The 17,974-nt window shown below is 53.0% G+C and overlaps 39 non-coding genes across 39 annotated transcripts; 13 read left to right on the forward strand and 26 right to left on the reverse strand.

The window, feature by feature from the left end:
- The first annotated feature begins 418 nt into the window (after nucleotides 1-418).
- On the forward strand, nucleotides 419-491 carry Trnar-acg. Its single transcript has one exon. It is a non-coding gene; the product is annotated as a tRNA-Arg (tRNA).
- Nucleotides 492-1,070: 579 nt separating this feature from the next.
- On the reverse strand, nucleotides 1,071-1,142 carry Trnad-guc. The gene has a single exon. It is a non-coding gene; the product is annotated as a tRNA-Asp (tRNA).
- A 112-nt stretch (nucleotides 1,143-1,254) lies between these two features.
- Nucleotides 1,255-1,346, reverse strand: Trnai-uau. The gene is given in 2 exon segments: nucleotides 1,255-1,290; nucleotides 1,309-1,346. It is a non-coding gene; the product is annotated as a tRNA-Ile (tRNA).
- Nucleotides 1,347-1,791: 445 nt separating this feature from the next.
- Nucleotides 1,792-1,864, forward strand: Trnar-acg. The gene has a single exon. It is a non-coding gene; the product is annotated as a tRNA-Arg (tRNA).
- Nucleotides 1,865-2,443: 579 nt separating this feature from the next.
- Nucleotides 2,444-2,515, reverse strand: Trnad-guc. The gene has a single exon. It is a non-coding gene; the product is annotated as a tRNA-Asp (tRNA).
- Nucleotides 2,516-2,627: 112 nt separating this feature from the next.
- Nucleotides 2,628-2,719, reverse strand: Trnai-uau. The gene is given in 2 exon segments: nucleotides 2,628-2,663; nucleotides 2,682-2,719. It is a non-coding gene; the product is annotated as a tRNA-Ile (tRNA).
- Nucleotides 2,720-3,164: 445 nt separating this feature from the next.
- Nucleotides 3,165-3,237, forward strand: Trnar-acg. The gene has a single exon. It is a non-coding gene; the product is annotated as a tRNA-Arg (tRNA).
- Nucleotides 3,238-3,816: 579 nt separating this feature from the next.
- Nucleotides 3,817-3,888, reverse strand: Trnad-guc. Its single transcript has one exon. It is a non-coding gene; the product is annotated as a tRNA-Asp (tRNA).
- A 112-nt stretch (nucleotides 3,889-4,000) lies between these two features.
- Trnai-uau lies at nucleotides 4,001-4,092 on the reverse strand. Its single transcript is given in 2 exon segments — nucleotides 4,001-4,036; nucleotides 4,055-4,092. It is a non-coding gene; the product is annotated as a tRNA-Ile (tRNA).
- A 445-nt stretch (nucleotides 4,093-4,537) lies between these two features.
- Nucleotides 4,538-4,610, forward strand: Trnar-acg. The gene has a single exon. It is a non-coding gene; the product is annotated as a tRNA-Arg (tRNA).
- Nucleotides 4,611-5,189: 579 nt separating this feature from the next.
- On the reverse strand, nucleotides 5,190-5,261 carry Trnad-guc. The gene has a single exon. It is a non-coding gene; the product is annotated as a tRNA-Asp (tRNA).
- Nucleotides 5,262-5,373: 112 nt separating this feature from the next.
- Trnai-uau lies at nucleotides 5,374-5,465 on the reverse strand. Its single transcript is given in 2 exon segments — nucleotides 5,374-5,409; nucleotides 5,428-5,465. It is a non-coding gene; the product is annotated as a tRNA-Ile (tRNA).
- Nucleotides 5,466-5,910: 445 nt separating this feature from the next.
- Trnar-acg lies at nucleotides 5,911-5,983 on the forward strand. Its single transcript has one exon. It is a non-coding gene; the product is annotated as a tRNA-Arg (tRNA).
- A 579-nt stretch (nucleotides 5,984-6,562) lies between these two features.
- Trnad-guc lies at nucleotides 6,563-6,634 on the reverse strand. The gene has a single exon. It is a non-coding gene; the product is annotated as a tRNA-Asp (tRNA).
- A 112-nt stretch (nucleotides 6,635-6,746) lies between these two features.
- On the reverse strand, nucleotides 6,747-6,838 carry Trnai-uau. Its single transcript is given in 2 exon segments — nucleotides 6,747-6,782; nucleotides 6,801-6,838. It is a non-coding gene; the product is annotated as a tRNA-Ile (tRNA).
- Nucleotides 6,839-7,283: 445 nt separating this feature from the next.
- On the forward strand, nucleotides 7,284-7,356 carry Trnar-acg. The gene has a single exon. It is a non-coding gene; the product is annotated as a tRNA-Arg (tRNA).
- Nucleotides 7,357-7,935: 579 nt separating this feature from the next.
- Trnad-guc lies at nucleotides 7,936-8,007 on the reverse strand. Its single transcript has one exon. It is a non-coding gene; the product is annotated as a tRNA-Asp (tRNA).
- Nucleotides 8,008-8,119: 112 nt separating this feature from the next.
- Nucleotides 8,120-8,211, reverse strand: Trnai-uau. Its single transcript is given in 2 exon segments — nucleotides 8,120-8,155; nucleotides 8,174-8,211. It is a non-coding gene; the product is annotated as a tRNA-Ile (tRNA).
- Nucleotides 8,212-8,656: 445 nt separating this feature from the next.
- On the forward strand, nucleotides 8,657-8,729 carry Trnar-acg. Its single transcript has one exon. It is a non-coding gene; the product is annotated as a tRNA-Arg (tRNA).
- A 579-nt stretch (nucleotides 8,730-9,308) lies between these two features.
- Trnad-guc lies at nucleotides 9,309-9,380 on the reverse strand. The gene has a single exon. It is a non-coding gene; the product is annotated as a tRNA-Asp (tRNA).
- Nucleotides 9,381-9,492: 112 nt separating this feature from the next.
- On the reverse strand, nucleotides 9,493-9,584 carry Trnai-uau. The gene is given in 2 exon segments: nucleotides 9,493-9,528; nucleotides 9,547-9,584. It is a non-coding gene; the product is annotated as a tRNA-Ile (tRNA).
- Nucleotides 9,585-10,029: 445 nt separating this feature from the next.
- Nucleotides 10,030-10,102, forward strand: Trnar-acg. The gene has a single exon. It is a non-coding gene; the product is annotated as a tRNA-Arg (tRNA).
- A 579-nt stretch (nucleotides 10,103-10,681) lies between these two features.
- Nucleotides 10,682-10,753, reverse strand: Trnad-guc. The gene has a single exon. It is a non-coding gene; the product is annotated as a tRNA-Asp (tRNA).
- Nucleotides 10,754-10,865: 112 nt separating this feature from the next.
- Nucleotides 10,866-10,957, reverse strand: Trnai-uau. Its single transcript is given in 2 exon segments — nucleotides 10,866-10,901; nucleotides 10,920-10,957. It is a non-coding gene; the product is annotated as a tRNA-Ile (tRNA).
- A 445-nt stretch (nucleotides 10,958-11,402) lies between these two features.
- On the forward strand, nucleotides 11,403-11,475 carry Trnar-acg. The gene has a single exon. It is a non-coding gene; the product is annotated as a tRNA-Arg (tRNA).
- A 579-nt stretch (nucleotides 11,476-12,054) lies between these two features.
- Nucleotides 12,055-12,126, reverse strand: Trnad-guc. Its single transcript has one exon. It is a non-coding gene; the product is annotated as a tRNA-Asp (tRNA).
- A 112-nt stretch (nucleotides 12,127-12,238) lies between these two features.
- Nucleotides 12,239-12,330, reverse strand: Trnai-uau. The gene is given in 2 exon segments: nucleotides 12,239-12,274; nucleotides 12,293-12,330. It is a non-coding gene; the product is annotated as a tRNA-Ile (tRNA).
- Nucleotides 12,331-12,776: 446 nt separating this feature from the next.
- On the forward strand, nucleotides 12,777-12,849 carry Trnar-acg. Its single transcript has one exon. It is a non-coding gene; the product is annotated as a tRNA-Arg (tRNA).
- Nucleotides 12,850-13,428: 579 nt separating this feature from the next.
- Trnad-guc lies at nucleotides 13,429-13,500 on the reverse strand. The gene has a single exon. It is a non-coding gene; the product is annotated as a tRNA-Asp (tRNA).
- A 112-nt stretch (nucleotides 13,501-13,612) lies between these two features.
- Trnai-uau lies at nucleotides 13,613-13,704 on the reverse strand. The gene is given in 2 exon segments: nucleotides 13,613-13,648; nucleotides 13,667-13,704. It is a non-coding gene; the product is annotated as a tRNA-Ile (tRNA).
- A 445-nt stretch (nucleotides 13,705-14,149) lies between these two features.
- Nucleotides 14,150-14,222, forward strand: Trnar-acg. The gene has a single exon. It is a non-coding gene; the product is annotated as a tRNA-Arg (tRNA).
- A 579-nt stretch (nucleotides 14,223-14,801) lies between these two features.
- Trnad-guc lies at nucleotides 14,802-14,873 on the reverse strand. The gene has a single exon. It is a non-coding gene; the product is annotated as a tRNA-Asp (tRNA).
- Nucleotides 14,874-14,985: 112 nt separating this feature from the next.
- On the reverse strand, nucleotides 14,986-15,077 carry Trnai-uau. Its single transcript is given in 2 exon segments — nucleotides 14,986-15,021; nucleotides 15,040-15,077. It is a non-coding gene; the product is annotated as a tRNA-Ile (tRNA).
- Nucleotides 15,078-15,522: 445 nt separating this feature from the next.
- Nucleotides 15,523-15,595, forward strand: Trnar-acg. The gene has a single exon. It is a non-coding gene; the product is annotated as a tRNA-Arg (tRNA).
- A 579-nt stretch (nucleotides 15,596-16,174) lies between these two features.
- Trnad-guc lies at nucleotides 16,175-16,246 on the reverse strand. The gene has a single exon. It is a non-coding gene; the product is annotated as a tRNA-Asp (tRNA).
- A 112-nt stretch (nucleotides 16,247-16,358) lies between these two features.
- On the reverse strand, nucleotides 16,359-16,450 carry Trnai-uau. Its single transcript is given in 2 exon segments — nucleotides 16,359-16,394; nucleotides 16,413-16,450. It is a non-coding gene; the product is annotated as a tRNA-Ile (tRNA).
- A 445-nt stretch (nucleotides 16,451-16,895) lies between these two features.
- On the forward strand, nucleotides 16,896-16,968 carry Trnar-acg. Its single transcript has one exon. It is a non-coding gene; the product is annotated as a tRNA-Arg (tRNA).
- Nucleotides 16,969-17,547: 579 nt separating this feature from the next.
- Trnad-guc lies at nucleotides 17,548-17,619 on the reverse strand. Its single transcript has one exon. It is a non-coding gene; the product is annotated as a tRNA-Asp (tRNA).
- A 112-nt stretch (nucleotides 17,620-17,731) lies between these two features.
- On the reverse strand, nucleotides 17,732-17,823 carry Trnai-uau. The gene is given in 2 exon segments: nucleotides 17,732-17,767; nucleotides 17,786-17,823. It is a non-coding gene; the product is annotated as a tRNA-Ile (tRNA).
- Between the last annotated feature and the right edge of the window lie 151 nt (nucleotides 17,824-17,974).

A 17,974-nucleotide genomic window follows, 5' to 3' on the forward strand; every position in this document is an offset into this window, starting at 1 on the left:
ATTCACTTTGATGCCAACCTGTTGTGGCTACAGACCCGTCATACGACCGTCACCTGCGGCCATACTACGACTTTAGCACCTGTCTACGAATGCTTCATACGATTCTTGTTTTATATGCTACACTTACAAGCATGTCAACCGCTTGTCATCAGCGAAAAAATGCAAAAAAACGGGCGCCTTGCATTCCGCTACCTGTCCAACAGCGACGGCAGATGTGTGGCAAGCTCTAAGCTGTGCAGGCGCTCCGTGGCCGAGCAGCAGGAGGAGAGATGCCTTCCTTGGTGGCAGCTCCCTGCAGAGTGCGGAAGACCAGAGTGGCCGCGCCGCCGTTGTCAGTGGATGACATGCAATTGCCGAGCCACGGAGAACACGTTGCTTTGCGATGTGCACCCGCCTCGTAGCAGAAAACGCGAACAGTGGCCCTGTGGCGCAACGGATAACGCGTCTGACTACGCATCAGAAGATTCCAGGTTCGAATCCTGGCAGGGTCGGCATTTTGTTAGTTGCGGGCGCGTAGCTAGGCAGTGCATTCGAATGTCTCCACCTTCGTGGAGTGCAATGTTAATCCTGAGCATCTCGCAGCTGCATCTCGAGACGATCGCGGTAAATATCGCTTCGTGCAAGCGTCAGCGTAGCGTCAGTCGAGCAAAGTCGAGACAAGTCAAGCTGGGAGATGCTACACAGTTAATTAAACGGTAGGCGACGCAGACAACGCTTTTCCAAGTGTCCCATGTCACGCACCGAAGAGCGCGCTTCTCTCGGCACAGCAGAGTGGCGCAGTGGAAGCGTGCTGGGCCCATAACCCAGAGGTCCGTGGATCGAAACCACGCTCTGCTAAAATTATTCTTTTTCTTGGGTGCTTCGAGCTCGATCATTAATCTTGGGGTGCGCTGATTCAGCGTCGACAGCAAACCCTGTGAGTTGTGAAACGACGACGTCGTGTGCAGAATACGAGAAACACTTCCTAAGACGCAGACTTTCTTACGATTTTTTAGCAATTACATTCCTTGATCACAACGGTAATGCTTTTTCGGGCCACACGTGCAACCTTCGCGATATAAAAATCGCACCTCCCCGGCGGGGAATCGAACCCCGGTCTCCCGCGTGACAGGCGGGGATACTAACCACTATACTACCGAGGAACACGCAGTCGTTGACTACAGTGCACGCACATTTATGGTCTCTCAGGTACGTGATGCATCTCAAATCTAGCGTCCCGATGCTTCCATAGTCAGCTGCTACGAAATAAAAGTATGCCCCAGGTGAGGCTCGAACTCACAACCCCGGCATTGCTCACGGCTACTGCCTTATAAGTACCGTGCGCTAACCAATTGCGCCACTGGGGCTACAGCAGAGTGCTTACAGTTAGCGGTATTCACTTTGATGCCAACCTGTTGTGGCTACAGACCCGTCATACGACCGTCACCTGCGGCCATACTACGACTTTAGCACCTGTCTACGAATGCTTCATACGATTCTTGTTTTATATGCTACACTTACAAGCATGTCAACCGCTTGTCATCAGCGAAAAAATGCAAAAAAACGGGCGCCTTGCATTCCGCTACCTGTCCAACAGCGACGGCAGATGTGTGGCAAGCTCTAAGCTGTGCAGGCGCTCCGTGGCCGAGCAGCAGGAGGAGAGATGCCTTCCTTGGTGGCAGCTCCCTGCAGAGTGCGGAAGACCAGAGTGGCCGCGCCGCCGTTGTCAGTGGATGACATGCAATTGCCGAGCCACGGAGAACACGTTGCTTTGCGATGTGCACCCGCCTCGTAGCAGAAAACGCGAACAGTGGCCCTGTGGCGCAACGGATAACGCGTCTGACTACGCATCAGAAGATTCCAGGTTCGAATCCTGGCAGGGTCGGCATTTTGTTAGTTGCGGGCGCGTAGCTAGGCAGTGCATTCGAATGTCTCCACCTTCGTGGAGTGCAATGTTAATCCTGAGCATCTCGCAGCTGCATCTCGAGACGATCGCGGTAAATATCGCTTCGTGCAAGCGTCAGCGTAGCGTCAGTCGAGCAAAGTCGAGACAAGTCAAGCTGGGAGATGCTACACAGTTAATTAAACGGTAGGCGACGCAGACAACGCTTTTCCAAGTGTCCCATGTCACGCACCGAAGAGCGCGCTTCTCTCGGCACAGCAGAGTGGCGCAGTGGAAGCGTGCTGGGCCCATAACCCAGAGGTCCGTGGATCGAAACCACGCTCTGCTAAAATTATTCTTTTTCTTGGGTGCTTCGAGCTCGATCATTAATCTTGGGGTGCGCTGATTCAGCGTCGACAGCAAACCCTGTGAGTTGTGAAACGACGACGTCGTGTGCAGAATACGAGAAACACTTCCTAAGACGCAGACTTTCTTACGATTTTTTAGCAATTACATTCCTTGATCACAACGGTAATGCTTTTTCGGGCCACACGTGCAACCTTCGCGATATAAAAATCGCACCTCCCCGGCGGGGAATCGAACCCCGGTCTCCCGCGTGACAGGCGGGGATACTAACCACTATACTACCGAGGAACACGCAGTCGTTGACTACAGTGCACGCACATTTATGGTCTCTCAGGTACGTGATGCATCTCAAATCTAGCGTCCCGATGCTTCCATAGTCAGCTGCTACGAAATAAAAGTATGCCCCAGGTGAGGCTCGAACTCACAACCCCGGCATTGCTCACGGCTACTGCCTTATAAGTACCGTGCGCTAACCAATTGCGCCACTGGGGCTACAGCAGAGTGCTTACAGTTAGCGGTATTCACTTTGATGCCAACCTGTTGTGGCTACAGACCCGTCATACGACCGTCACCTGCGGCCATACTACGACTTTAGCACCTGTCTACGAATGCTTCATACGATTCTTGTTTTATATGCTACACTTACAAGCATGTCAACCGCTTTTCATCAGCGAAAAAATGCAAAAAAACGGGCGCCTTGCATTCCGCTACCTGTCCAACAGCGACGGCAGATGTGTGGCAAGCTCTAAGCTGTGCAGGCGCTCCGTGGCCGAGCAGCAGGAGGAGAGATGCCTTCCTTGGTGGCAGCTCCCTGCAGAGTGCGGAAGACCAGAGTGGCCGCGCCGCCGTTGTCAGTGGATGACATGCAATTGCCGAGCCACGGAGAACACGTTGCTTTGCGATGTGCACCCGCCTCGTAGCAGAAAACGCGAACAGTGGCCCTGTGGCGCAACGGATAACGCGTCTGACTACGCATCAGAAGATTCCAGGTTCGAATCCTGGCAGGGTCGGCATTTTGTTAGTTGCGGGCGCGTAGCTAGGCAGTGCATTCGAATGTCTCCACCTTCGTGGAGTGCAATGTTAATCCTGAGCATCTCGCAGCTGCATCTCGAGACGATCGCGGTAAATATCGCTTCGTGCAAGCGTCAGCGTAGCGTCAGTCGAGCAAAGTCGAGACAAGTCAAGCTGGGAGATGCTACACAGTTAATTAAACGGTAGGCGACGCAGACAACGCTTTTCCAAGTGTCCCATGTCACGCACCGAAGAGCGCGCTTCTCTCGGCACAGCAGAGTGGCGCAGTGGAAGCGTGCTGGGCCCATAACCCAGAGGTCCGTGGATCGAAACCACGCTCTGCTAAAATTATTCTTTTTCTTGGGTGCTTCGAGCTCGATCATTAATCTTGGGGTGCGCTGATTCAGCGTCGACAGCAAACCCTGTGAGTTGTGAAACGACGACGTCGTGTGCAGAATACGAGAAACACTTCCTAAGACGCAGACTTTCTTACGATTTTTTAGCAATTACATTCCTTGATCACAACGGTAATGCTTTTTCGGGCCACACGTGCAACCTTCGCGATATAAAAATCGCACCTCCCCGGCGGGGAATCGAACCCCGGTCTCCCGCGTGACAGGCGGGGATACTAACCACTATACTACCGAGGAACACGCAGTCGTTGACTACAGTGCACGCACATTTATGGTCTCTCAGGTACGTGATGCATCTCAAATCTAGCGTCCCGATGCTTCCATAGTCAGCTGCTACGAAATAAAAGTATGCCCCAGGTGAGGCTCGAACTCACAACCCCGGCATTGCTCACGGCTACTGCCTTATAAGTACCGTGCGCTAACCAATTGCGCCACTGGGGCTACAGCAGAGTGCTTACAGTTAGCGGTATTCACTTTGATGCCAACCTGTTGTGGCTACAGACCCGTCATACGACCGTCACCTGCGGCCATACTACGACTTTAGCACCTGTCTACGAATGCTTCATACGATTCTTGTTTTATATGCTACACTTACAAGCATGTCAACCGCTTGTCATCAGCGAAAAAATGCAAAAAAACGGGCGCCTTGCATTCCGCTACCTGTCCAACAGCGACGGCAGATGTGTGGCAAGCTCTAAGCTGTGCAGGCGCTCCGTGGCCGAGCAGCAGGAGGAGAGATGCCTTCCTTGGTGGCAGCTCCCTGCAGAGTGCGGAAGACCAGAGTGGCCGCGCCGCCGTTGTCAGTGGATGACATGCAATTGCCGAGCCACGGAGAACACGTTGCTTTGCGATGTGCACCCGCCTCGTAGCAGAAAACGCGAACAGTGGCCCTGTGGCGCAACGGATAACGCGTCTGACTACGCATCAGAAGATTCCAGGTTCGAATCCTGGCAGGGTCGGCATTTTGTTAGTTGCGGGCGCGTAGCTAGGCAGTGCATTCGAATGTCTCCACCTTCGTGGAGTGCAATGTTAATCCTGAGCATCTCGCAGCTGCATCTCGAGACGATCGCGGTAAATATCGCTTCGTGCAAGCGTCAGCGTAGCGTCAGTCGAGCAAAGTCGAGACAAGTCAAGCTGGGAGATGCTACACAGTTAATTAAACGGTAGGCGACGCAGACAACGCTTTTCCAAGTGTCCCATGTCACGCACCGAAGAGCGCGCTTCTCTCGGCACAGCAGAGTGGCGCAGTGGAAGCGTGCTGGGCCCATAACCCAGAGGTCTGTGGATCGAAACCACGCTCTGCTAAAATTATTCTTTTTCTTGGGTGCTTCGAGCTCGATCATTAATCTTGGGGTGCGCTGATTCAGCGTCGACAGCAAACCCTGTGAGTTGTGAAACGACGACGTCGTGTGCAGAATACGAGAAACACTTCCTAAGACGCAGACTTTCTTACGATTTTTTAGCAATTACATTCCTTGATCACAACGGTAATGCTTTTTCGGGCCACACGTGCAACCTTCGCGATATAAAAATCGCACCTCCCCGGCGGGGAATCGAACCCCGGTCTCCCGCGTGACAGGCGGGGATACTAACCACTATACTACCGAGGAACACGCAGTCGTTGACTACAGTGCACGCACATTTATGGTCTCTCAGGTACGTGATGCATCTCAAATCTAGCGTCCCGATGCTTCCATAGTCAGCTGCTACGAAATAAAAGTATGCCCCAGGTGAGGCTCGAACTCACAACCCCGGCATTGCTCACGGCTACTGCCTTATAAGTACCGTGCGCTAACCAATTGCGCCACTGGGGCTACAGCAGAGTGCTTACAGTTAGCGGTATTCACTTTGATGCCAACCTGTTGTGGCTACAGACCCGTCATACGACCGTCACCTGCGGCCATACTACGACTTTAGCACCTGTCTACGAATGCTTCATACGATTCTTGTTTTATATGCTACACTTACAAGCATGTCAACCGCTTGTCATCAGCGAAAAAATGCAAAAAAACGGGCGCCTTGCATTCCGCTACCTGTCCAACAGCGACGGCAGATGTGTGGCAAGCTCTAAGCTGTGCAGGCGCTCCGTGGCCGAGCAGCAGGAGGAGAGATGCCTTCCTTGGTGGCAGCTCCCTGCAGAGTGCGGAAGACCAGAGTGGCCGCGCCGCCGTTGTCAGTGGATGACATGCAATTGCCGAGCCACGGAGAACACGTTGCTTTGCGATGTGCACCCGCCTCGTAGCAGAAAACGCGAACAGTGGCCCTGTGGCGCAACGGATAACGCGTCTGACTACGCATCAGAAGATTCCAGGTTCGAATCCTGGCAGGGTCGGCATTTTGTTAGTTGCGGGCGCGTAGCTAGGCAGTGCATTCGAATGTCTCCACCTTCGTGGAGTGCAATGTTAATCCTGAGCATCTCGCAGCTGCATCTCGAGACGATCGCGGTAAATATCGCTTCGTGCAAGCGTCAGCGTAGCGTCAGTCGAGCAAAGTCGAGACAAGTCAAGCTGGGAGATGCTACACAGTTAATTAAACGGTAGGCGACGCAGACAACGCTTTTCCAAGTGTCCCATGTCACGCACCGAAGAGCGCGCTTCTCTCGGCACAGCAGAGTGGCGCAGTGGAAGCGTGCTGGGCCCATAACCCAGAGGTCCGTGGATCGAAACCACGCTCTGCTAAAATTATTCTTTTTCTTGGGTGCTTCGAGCTCGATCATTAATCTTGGGGTGCGCTGATTCAGCGTCGACAGCAAACCCTGTGAGTTGTGAAACGACGACGTCGTGTGCAGAATACGAGAAACACTTCCTAAGACGCAGACTTTCTTACGATTTTTTAGCAATTACATTCCTTGATCACAACGGTAATGCTTTTTCGGGCCACACGTGCAACCTTCGCGATATAAAAATCGCACCTCCCCGGCGGGGAATCGAACCCCGGTCTCCCGCGTGACAGGCGGGGATACTAACCACTATACTACCGAGGAACACGCAGTCGTTGACTACAGTGCACGCACATTTATGGTCTCTCAGGTACGTGATGCATCTCAAATCTAGCGTCCCGATGCTTCCATAGTCAGCTGCTACGAAATAAAAGTATGCCCCAGGTGAGGCTCGAACTCACAACCCCGGCATTGCTCACGGCTACTGCCTTATAAGTACCGTGCGCTAACCAATTGCGCCACTGGGGCTACAGCAGAGTGCTTACAGTTAGCGGTATTCACTTTGATGCCAACCTGTTGTGGCTACAGACCCGTCATACGACCGTCACCTGCGGCCATACTACGACTTTAGCACCTGTCTACGAATGCTTCATACGATTCTTGTTTTATATGCTACACTTACAAGCATGTCAACCGCTTTTCATCAGCGAAAAAATGCAAAAAAACGGGCGCCTTGCATTCCGCTACCTGTCCAACAGCGACGGCAGATGTGTGGCAAGCTCTAAGCTGTGCAGGCGCTCCGTGGCCGAGCAGCAGGAGGAGAGATGCCTTCCTTGGTGGCAGCTCCCTGCAGAGTGCGGAAGACCAGAGTGGCCGCGCCGCCGTTGTCAGTGGATGACATGCAATTGCCGAGCCACGGAGAACACGTTGCTTTGCGATGTGCACCCGCCTCGTAGCAGAAAACGCGAACAGTGGCCCTGTGGCGCAACGGATAACGCGTCTGACTACGCATCAGAAGATTCCAGGTTCGAATCCTGGCAGGGTCGGCATTTTGTTAGTTGCGGGCGCGTAGCTAGGCAGTGCATTCGAATGTCTCCACCTTCGTGGAGTGCAATGTTAATCCTGAGCATCTCGCAGCTGCATCTCGAGACGATCGCGGTAAATATCGCTTCGTGCAAGCGTCAGCGTAGCGTCAGTCGAGCAAAGTCGAGACAAGTCAAGCTGGGAGATGCTACACAGTTAATTAAACGGTAGGCGACGCAGACAACGCTTTTCCAAGTGTCCCATGTCACGCACCGAAGAGCGCGCTTCTCTCGGCACAGCAGAGTGGCGCAGTGGAAGCGTGCTGGGCCCATAACCCAGAGGTCCGTGGATCGAAACCACGCTCTGCTAAAATTATTCTTTTTCTTGGGTGCTTCGAGCTCGATCATTAATCTTGGGGTGCGCTGATTCAGCGTCGACAGCAAACCCTGTGAGTTGTGAAACGACGACGTCGTGTGCAGAATACGAGAAACACTTCCTAAGACGCAGACTTTCTTACGATTTTTTAGCAATTACATTCCTTGATCACAACGGTAATGCTTTTTCGGGCCACACGTGCAACCTTCGCGATATAAAAATCGCACCTCCCCGGCGGGGAATCGAACCCCGGTCTCCCGCGTGACAGGCGGGGATACTAACCACTATACTACCGAGGAACACGCAGTCGTTGACTACAGTGCACGCACATTTATGGTCTCTCAGGTACGTGATGCATCTCAAATCTAGCGTCCCGATGCTTCCATAGTCAGCTGCTACGAAATAAAAGTATGCCCCAGGTGAGGCTCGAACTCACAACCCCGGCATTGCTCACGGCTACTGCCTTATAAGTACCGTGCGCTAACCAATTGCGCCACTGGGGCTACAGCAGAGTGCTTACAGTTAGCGGTATTCACTTTGATGCCAACCTGTTGTGGCTACAGACCCGTCATACGACCGTCACCTGCGGCCATACTACGACTTTAGCACCTGTCTACGAATGCTTCATACGATTCTTGTTTTATATGCTACACTTACAAGCATGTCAACCGCTTGTCATCAGCGAAAAAATGCAAAAAAACGGGCGCCTTGCATTCCGCTACCTGTCCAACAGCGACGGCAGATGTGTGGCAAGCTCTAAGCTGTGCAGGCGCTCCGTGGCCGAGCAGCAGGAGGAGAGATGCCTTCCTTGGTGGCAGCTCCCTGCAGAGTGCGGAAGACCAGAGTGGCCGCGCCGCCGTTGTCAGTGGATGACATGCAATTGCCGAGCCACGGAGAACACGTTGCTTTGCGATGTGCACCCGCCTCGTAGCAGAAAACGCGAACAGTGGCCCTGTGGCGCAACGGATAACGCGTCTGACTACGCATCAGAAGATTCCAGGTTCGAATCCTGGCAGGGTCGGCATTTTGTTAGTTGCGGGCGCGTAGCTAGGCAGTGCATTCGAATGTCTCCACCTTCGTGGAGTGCAATGTTAATCCTGAGCATCTCGCAGCTGCATCTCGAGACGATCGCGGTAAATATCGCTTCGTGCAAGCGTCAGCGTAGCGTCAGTCGAGCAAAGTCGAGACAAGTCAAGCTGGGAGATGCTACACAGTTAATTAAACGGTAGGCGACGCAGACAACGCTTTTCCAAGTGTCCCATGTCACGCACCGAAGAGCGCGCTTCTCTCGGCACAGCAGAGTGGCGCAGTGGAAGCGTGCTGGGCCCATAACCCAGAGGTCTGTGGATCGAAACCACGCTCTGCTAAAATTATTCTTTTTCTTGGGTGCTTCGAGCTCGATCATTAATCTTGGGGTGCGCTGATTCAGCGTCGACAGCAAACCCTGTGAGTTGTGAAACGACGACGTCGTGTGCAGAATACGAGAAACACTTCCTAAGACGCAGACTTTCTTACGATTTTTTAGCAATTACATTCCTTGATCACAACGGTAATGCTTTTTCGGGCCACACGTGCAACCTTCGCGATATAAAAATCGCACCTCCCCGGCGGGGAATCGAACCCCGGTCTCCCGCGTGACAGGCGGGGATACTAACCACTATACTACCGAGGAACACGCAGTCGTTGACTACAGTGCACGCACATTTATGGTCTCTCAGGTACGTGATGCATCTCAAATCTAGCGTCCCGATGCTTCCATAGTCAGCTGCTACGAAATAAAAGTATGCCCCAGGTGAGGCTCGAACTCACAACCCCGGCATTGCTCACGGCTACTGCCTTATAAGTACCGTGCGCTAACCAATTGCGCCACTGGGGCTACAGCAGAGTGCTTACAGTTAGCGGTATTCACTTTGATGCCAACCTGTTGTGGCTACAGACCCGTCATACGACCGTCACCTGCGGCCATACTACGACTTTAGCACCTGTCTACGAATGCTTCATACGATTCTTGTTTTATATGCTACACTTACAAGCATGTCAACCGCTTGTCATCAGCGAAAAAATGCAAAAAAACGGGCGCCTTGCATTCCGCTACCTGTCCAACAGCGACGGCAGATGTGTGGCAAGCTCTAAGCTGTGCAGGCGCTCCGTGGCCGAGCAGCAGGAGGAGAGATGCCTTCCTTGGTGGCAGCTCCCTGCAGAGTGCGGAAGACCAGAGTGGCCGCGCCGCCGTTGTCAGTGGATGACATGCAATTGCCGAGCCACGGAGAACACGTTGCTTTGCGATGTGCACCCGCCTCGTAGCAGAAAACGCGAACAGTGGCCCTGTGGCGCAACGGATAACGCGTGTGACTACGCATCAGAAGATTCCAGGTTCGAATCCTGGCAGGGTCGGCATTTTGTTAGTTGCGGGCGCGTAGCTAGGCAGTGCATTCGAATGTCTCCACCTTCGTGGAGTGCAATGTTAATCCTGAGCATCTCGCAGCTGCATCTCGAGACGATCGCGGTAAATATCGCTTCGTGCAAGCGTCAGCGTAGCGTCAGTCGAGCAAAGTCGAGACAAGTCAAGCTGGGAGATGCTACACAGTTAATTAAACGGTAGGCGACGCAGACAACGCTTTTCCAAGTGTCCCATGTCACGCACCGAAGAGCGCGCTTCTCTCGGCACAGCAGAGTGGCGCAGTGGAAGCGTGCTGGGCCCATAACCCAGAGGTCCGTGGATCGAAACCACGCTCTGCTAAAATTATTCTTTTTCTTGGGTGCTTCGAGCTCGATCATTAATCTTGGGGTGCGCTGATTCAGCGTCGACAGCAAACCCTGTGAGTTGTGAAACGACGACGTCGTGTGCAGAATACGAGAAACACTTCCTAAGACGCAGACTTTCTTACGATTTTTTAGCAATTACATTCCTTGATCACAACGGTAATGCTTTTTCGGGCCACACGTGCAACCTTCGCGATATAAAAATCGCACCTCCCCGGCGGGGAATCGAACCCCGGTCTCCCGCGTGACAGGCGGGGATACTAACCACTATACTACCGAGGAACACGCAGTCGTTGACTACAGTGCACGCACATTTATGGTCTCTCAGGTACGTGATGCATCTCAAATCTAGCGTCCCGATGCTTCCATAGTCAGCTGCTACGAAATAAAAGTATGCCCCAGGTGAGGCTCGAACTCACAACCCCGGCATTGCTCACGGCTACTGCCTTATAAGTACCGTGCGCTAACCAATTGCGCCACTGGGGCTACAGCAGAGTGCTTACAGTTAGCGGTATTCACTTTGATGCCAACCTGTTGTGGCTACAGACCCGTCATACGACCGTCACCTGCGGCCATACTACGACTTTAGCACCTGTCTACGAATGCTTCATACGATTCTTGTTTTATATGCTACACTTACAAGCATGTCAACCGCTTGTCATCAGCGAAAAAATGCAAAAAAACGGGCGCCTTGCATTCCGCTACCTGTCCAACAGCGACGGCAGATGTGTGGCAAGCTCTAAGCTGTGCAGGCGCTCCGTGGCCGAGCAGCAGGAGGAGAGATGCCTTCCTTGGTGGCAGCTCCCTGCAGAGTGCGGAAGACCAGAGTGGCCGCGCCGCCGTTGTCAGTGGATGACATGCAATTGCCGAGCCACGGAGAACACGTTGCTTTGCGATGTGCACCCGCCTCGTAGCAGAAAACGCGAACAGTGGCCCTGTGGCGCAACGGATAACGCGTCTGACTACGCATCAGAAGATTCCAGGTTCGAATCCTGGCAGGGTCGGCATTTTGTTAGTTGCGGGCGCGTAGCTAGGCAGTGCATTCGAATGTCTCCACCTTCGTGGAGTGCAATGTTAATCCTGAGCATCTCGCAGCTGCATCTCGAGACGATCGCGGTAAATATCGCTTCGTGCAAGCGTCAGCGTAGCGTCAGTCGAGCAAAGTCGAGACAAGTCAAGCTGGGAGATGCTACACAGTTAATTAAACGGTAGGCGACGCAGACAACGCTTTTCCAAGTGTCCCATGTCACGCACCGAAGAGCGCGCTTCTCTCGGCACACCAGAGTGGCGCAGTGGAAGCGTGCTGGGCCCATAACCCAGAGGTCTGTGGATCGAAACCACGCTCTGCTAAAATTATTCTTTTTCTTGGGTGCTTCGAGCTCGATCATTAATCTTGGGGTGCGCTGATTCAGCGTCGACAGCAAACCCTGTGAGTTGTGAAACGACGACGTCGTGTGCAGAATACGAGAAACACTTCCTAAGACGCAGACTTTCTTACGATTTTTTAGCAATTACATTCCTTGATCACAACGGTAATGCTTTTTCGGGCCACACGTGCAACCTTCGCGATATAAAAATCGCACCTCCCCGGCGGGGAATCGAACCCCGGTCTCCCGCGTGACAGGCGGGGATACTAACCACTATACTACCGAGGAACACGCAGTCGTTGACTACAGTGCACGCACATTTATGGTCTCTCAGGTACGTGATGCATCTCAAATCTAGCGTCCCGATGCTTCCATAGTCAGCTGCTACGAAATAAAAGTATGCCCCAGGTGAGGCTCGAACTCACAACCCCGGCATTGCTCACGGCTACTGCCTTATAAGTACCGTGCGCTAACCAATTGCGCCACTGGGGCTACAGCAGAGTGCTTACAGTTAGCGGTATTCACTTTGATGCCAACCTGTTGTGGCTACAGACCCGTCATACGACCGTCACCTGCGGCCATACTACGACTTTAGCACCTGTCTACGAATGCTTCATACGATTCTTGTTTTATATGCTACACTTACAAGCATGTCAACCGCTTGTCATCAGCGAAAAAATGCAAAAAAAACGGGCGCCTTGCATTCCGCTACCTGTCCAACAGCGACGGCAGATGTGTGGCAAGCTCTAAGCTGTGCAGGCGCTCCGTGGCCGAGCAGCAGGAGGAGAGATGCCTTCCTTGGTGGCAGCTCCCTGCAGAGTGCGGAAGACCAGAGTGGCCGCGCCGCCGTTGTCAGTGGATGACATGCAATTGCCGAGCCACGGAGAACACGTTGCTTTGCGATGTGCACCCGCCTCGTAGCAGAAAACGCGAACAGTGGCCCTGTGGCGCAACGGATAACGCGTCTGACTACGCATCAGAAGATTCCAGGTTCGAATCCTGGCAGGGTCGGCATTTTGTTAGTTGCGGGCGCGTAGCTAGGCAGTGCATTCGAATGTCTCCACCTTCGTGGAGTGCAATGTTAATCCTGAGCATCTCGCAGCTGCATCTCGAGACGATCGCGGTAAATATCGCTTCGTGCAAGCGTCAGCGTAGCGTCAGTCGAGCAAAGTCGAGACAAGTCAAGCTGGGAGATGCTACACAGTTAATTAAACGGTAGGCGACGCAGACAACGCTTTTCCAAGTGTCCCATGTCACGCACCGAAGAGCGCGCTTCTCTCGGCACAGCAGAGTGGCGCAGTGGAAGCGTGCTGGGCCCATAACCCAGAGGTCTGTGGATCGAAACCACGCTCTGCTAAAATTATTCTTTTTCTTGGGTGCTTCGAGCTCGATCATTAATCTTGGGGTGCGCTGATTCAGCGTCGACAGCAAACCCTGTGAGTTGTGAAACGACGACGTCGTGTGCAGAATACGAGAAACACTTCCTAAGACGCAGACTTTCTTACGATTTTTTAGCAATTACATTCCTTGATCACAACGGTAATGCTTTTTCGGGCCACACGTGCAACCTTCGCGATATAAAAACCGCACCTCCCCGGCGGGGAATCGAACCCCGGTCTCCCGCGTGACAGGCGGGGATACTAACCACTATACTACCGAGGAACACGCAGTCGTTGACTACAGTGCATGCACATTTATGGTCTCTCAGGTACGTGATGCATCTCAAATCTAGCGTCCCGATGCTTCCATAGTCAGCTGCTACGAAATAAAAGTATGCCCCAGGTGAGGCTCGAACTCACAACCCCGGCATTGCTCACGGCTACTGCCTTATAAGTACCGTGCGCTAACCAATTGCGCCACTGGGGCTACAGCAGAGTGCTTACAGTTAGCGGTATTCACTTTGATGCCAACCTGTTGTGGCTACAGACCCGTCATACGACCGTCACCTGCGGCCATACTACGACTTTAGCACCTGTCTACGAATGCTTCATACGATTCTTGTTTTATATGCTACACTTACAAGCATGTCAACCGCTTGTCATCAGCGAAAAAATGCAAAAAAACGGGCGCCTTGCATTCCGCTACCTGTCCAACAGCGACGGCAGATGTGTGGCAAGCTCTAAGCTGTGCAGGCGCTCCGTGGCCGAGCAGCAGGAGGAGAGGTGCCTTCCTTGGTGGCAGCTCCCTGCAGAGTGCGGAAGACCAGAGTGGCCGCGCCGCCGTTGTCAGTGGATGACATGCAATTGCCGAGCCACGGAGAACACGTTGCTTTGCGATGTGCACCCGCCTCGTAGCAGAAAACGCGAACAGTGGCCCTGTGGCGCAACGGATAACGCGTCTGACTACGCATCAGAAGATTCCAGGTTCGAATCCTGGCAGGGTCGGCATTTTGTTAGTTGCGGGCGCGTAGCTAGGCAGTGCATTCGAATGTCTCCACCTTCGTGGAGTGCAATGTTAATCCTGAGCATCTGGCAGCTGCATCTCGAGACGATCGCGGTAAATATCGCTTCGTGCAAGCGTCAGCGTAGCGTCAGTCGAGCAAAGTCGAGACAAGTCAAGCTGGGAGATGCTACACAGTTAATTAAACGGTAGGCGACGCAGACAACGCTTTTCCAAGTGTCCCATGTCACGCACCGAAGAGCGCGCTTCTCTCGGCACAGCAGAGTGGCGCAGTGGAAGCGTGCTGGGCCCATAACCCAGAGGTCCGTGGATCGAAACCACGCTCTGCTAAAATTATTCTTTTTCTTGGGTGCTTCGAGCTCGATCATTAATCTTGGGGTGCGCTGATTCAGCGTCGACAGCAAACCCTGTGAGTTGTGAAACGACGACGTCGTGTGCAGAATACGAGAAACACTTCCTAAGACGCAGACTTTCTTACGATTTTTTAGCAATTACATTCCTTGATCACAACGGTAATGCTTTTTCGGGCCACACGTGCAACCTTCGCGATATAAAAATCGCACCTCCCCGGCGGGGAATCGAACCCCGGTCTCCCGCGTGACAGGCGGGGATACTAACCACTATACTACCGAGGAACACGCAGTCGTTGACTACAGTGCACGCACATTTATGGTCTCTCAGGTACGTGATGCATCTCAAATCTAGCGTCCCGATGCTTCCATAGTCAGCTGCTACGAAATAAAAGTATGCCCCAGGTGAGGCTCGAACTCACAACCCCGGCATTGCTCACGGCTACTGCCTTATAAGTACCGTGCGCTAACCAATTGCGCCACTGGGGCTACAGCAGAGTGCTTACAGTTAGCGGTATTCACTTTGATGCCAACCTGTTGTGGCTACAGACCCGTCATACGACCGTCACCTGCGGCCATACTACGACTTTAGCACCTGTCTACGAATGCTTCATACGATTCTTGTTTTATATGCTACACTTACAAGCATGTCAACCGCTTGTCATCAGCGAAAAAATGCAAAAAAACGGGCGCCTTGCATTCCGCTACCTGTCCAACAGCGACGGCAGATGTGTGGCAAGCTCTAAGCTGTGCAGGCGCTCCGTGGCCGAGCAGCAGGAGGAGAGATGCCTTCCTTGGTGGCAGCTCCCTGCAGAGTGCGGAAGACCAGAGTGGCCGCGCCGCCGTTGTCAGTGGATGACATGCAATTGCCGAGCCACGGAGAACACGTTGCTTTGCGATGTGCACCCGCCTCGTAGCAGAAAACGCGAACAGTGGCCCTGTGGCGCAACGGATAACGCGTCTGACTACGCATCAGAAGATTCCAGGTTCGAATCCTGGCAGGGTCGGCATTTTGTTAGTTGCGGGCGCGTAGCTAGGCAGTGCATTCGAATGTCTCCACCTTCGTGGAGTGCAATGTTAATCCTGAGCATCTCGCAGCTGCATCTCGAGACGATCGCGGTAAATATCGCTTCGTGCAAGCGTCAGCGTAGCGTCAGTCGAGCAAAGTCGAGACAAGTCAAGCTGGGAGATGCTACACAGTTAATTAAACGGTAGGCGACGCAGACAACGCTTTTCCAAGTGTCCCATGTCACGCACCGAAGAGCGCGCTTCTCTCGGCACAGCAGAGTGGCGCAGTGGAAGCGTGCTGGGCCCATAACCCAGAGGTCTGTGGATCGAAACCACGCTCTGCTAAAATTATTCTTTTTCTTGGGTGCTTCGAGCTCGATCATTAATCTTGGGGTGCGCTGATTCAGCGTCGACAGCAAACCCTGTGAGTTGTGAAACGACGACGTCGTGTGCAGAATACGAGAAACACTTCCTAAGACGCAGACTTTCTTACGATTTTTTAGCAATTACATTCCTTGATCACAACGGTAATGCTTTTTCGGGCCACACGTGCAACCTTCGCGATATAAAAATCGCACCTCCCCGGCGGGGAATCGAACCCCGGTCTCCCGCGTGACAGGCGGGGATACTAACCACTATACTACCGAGGAACACGCAGTCGTTGACTACAGTGCACGCACATTTATGGTCTCTCAGGTACGTGATGCATCTCAAATCTAGCGTCCCGATGCTTCCATAGTCAGCTGCTACGAAATAAAAGTATGCCCCAGGTGAGGCTCGAACTCACAACCCCGGCATTGCTCACGGCTACTGCCTTATAAGTACCGTGCGCTAACCAATTGCGCCACTGGGGCTACAGCAGAGTGCTTACAGTTAGCGGTATTCACTTTGATGCCAACCTGTTGTGGCTACAGACCCGTCATACGACCGTCACCTGCGGCCATACTACGACTTTAGCACCTGTCTACGAATGCTTCATACGATTCTTGTTTTATATGCTACACTTACAAGCATGTCAACCGCTTGTCATCAGCGAAAAAATGCAAAAAAACGGGCGCCTTGCATTCCGCTACCTGTCCAACAGCGACGGCAGATGTGTGGCAAGCTCTAAGCTGTGCAGGCGCTCCGTGGCCGAGCAGCAGGAGGAGAGATGCCTTCCTTGGTGGCAGCTCCCTGCAGAGTGCGGAAGACCAGAGTGGCCGCGCCGCCGTTGTCAGTGGATGACATGCAATTGCCGAGCCACGGAGAACACGTTGCTTTGCGATGTGCACCCGCCTCGTAGCAGAAAACGCGAACAGTGGCCCTGTGGCGCAACGGATAACGCGTCTGACTACGCATCAGAAGATTCCAGGTTCGAATCCTGGCAGGGTCGGCATTTTGTTAGTTGCGGGCGCGTAGCTAGGCAGTGCATTCGAATGTCTCCACCTTCGTGGAGTGCAATGTTAATCCTGAGCATCTCGCAGCTGCATCTCGAGACGATCGCGGTAAATATCGCTTCGTGCAAGCGTCAGCGTAGCGTCAGTCGAGCAAAGTCGAGACAAGTCAAGCTGGGAGATGCTACACAGTTAATTAAACGGTAGGCGACGCAGACAACGCTTTTCCAAGTGTCCCATGTCACGCACCGAAGAGCGCGCTTCTCTCGGCACAGCAGAGTGGCGCAGTGGAAGCGTGCTGGGCCCATAACCCAGAGGTCCGTGGATCGAAACCACGCTCTGCTAAAATTATTCTTTTTCTTGGGTGCTTCGAGCTCGATCATTAATCTTGGGGTGCGCTGATTCAGCGTCGACAGCAAACCCTGTGAGTTGTGAAACGACGACGTCGTGTGCAGAATACGAGAAACACTTCCTAAGACGCAGACTTTCTTACGATTTTTTAGCAATTACATTCCTTGATCACAACGGTAATGCTTTTTCGGGCCACACGTGCAACCTTCGCGATATAAAAATCGCACCTCCCCGGCGGGGAATCGAACCCCGGTCTCCCGCGTGACAGGCGGGGATACTAACCACTATACTACCGAGGAACACGCAGTCGTTGACTACAGTGCACGCACATTTATGGTCTCTCAGGTACGTGATGCATCTCAAATCTAGCGTCCCGATGCTTCCATAGTCAGCTGCTACGAAATAAAAGTATGCCCCAGGTGAGGCTCGAACTCACAACCCCGGCATTGCTCACGGCTACTGCCTTATAAGTACCGTGCGCTAACCAATTGCGCCACTGGGGCTACAGCAGAGTGCTTACAGTTAGCGGTATTCACTTTGATGCCAACCTGTTGTGGCTACAGACCCGTCATACGACCGTCACCTGCGGCCATACTACGACTTTAGCACCTGTCTACGAATGCTTCATACGATTCTTGTTTTATATGCTACACT

The sequence above is a fragment of the Schistocerca piceifrons genome, unplaced genomic scaffold (assembly GCF_021461385.2).
Source record: "Schistocerca piceifrons isolate TAMUIC-IGC-003096 unplaced genomic scaffold, iqSchPice1.1 HiC_scaffold_442, whole genome shotgun sequence".
NCBI lineage: Eukaryota > Metazoa > Arthropoda > Insecta > Orthoptera > Acrididae > Schistocerca > Schistocerca piceifrons.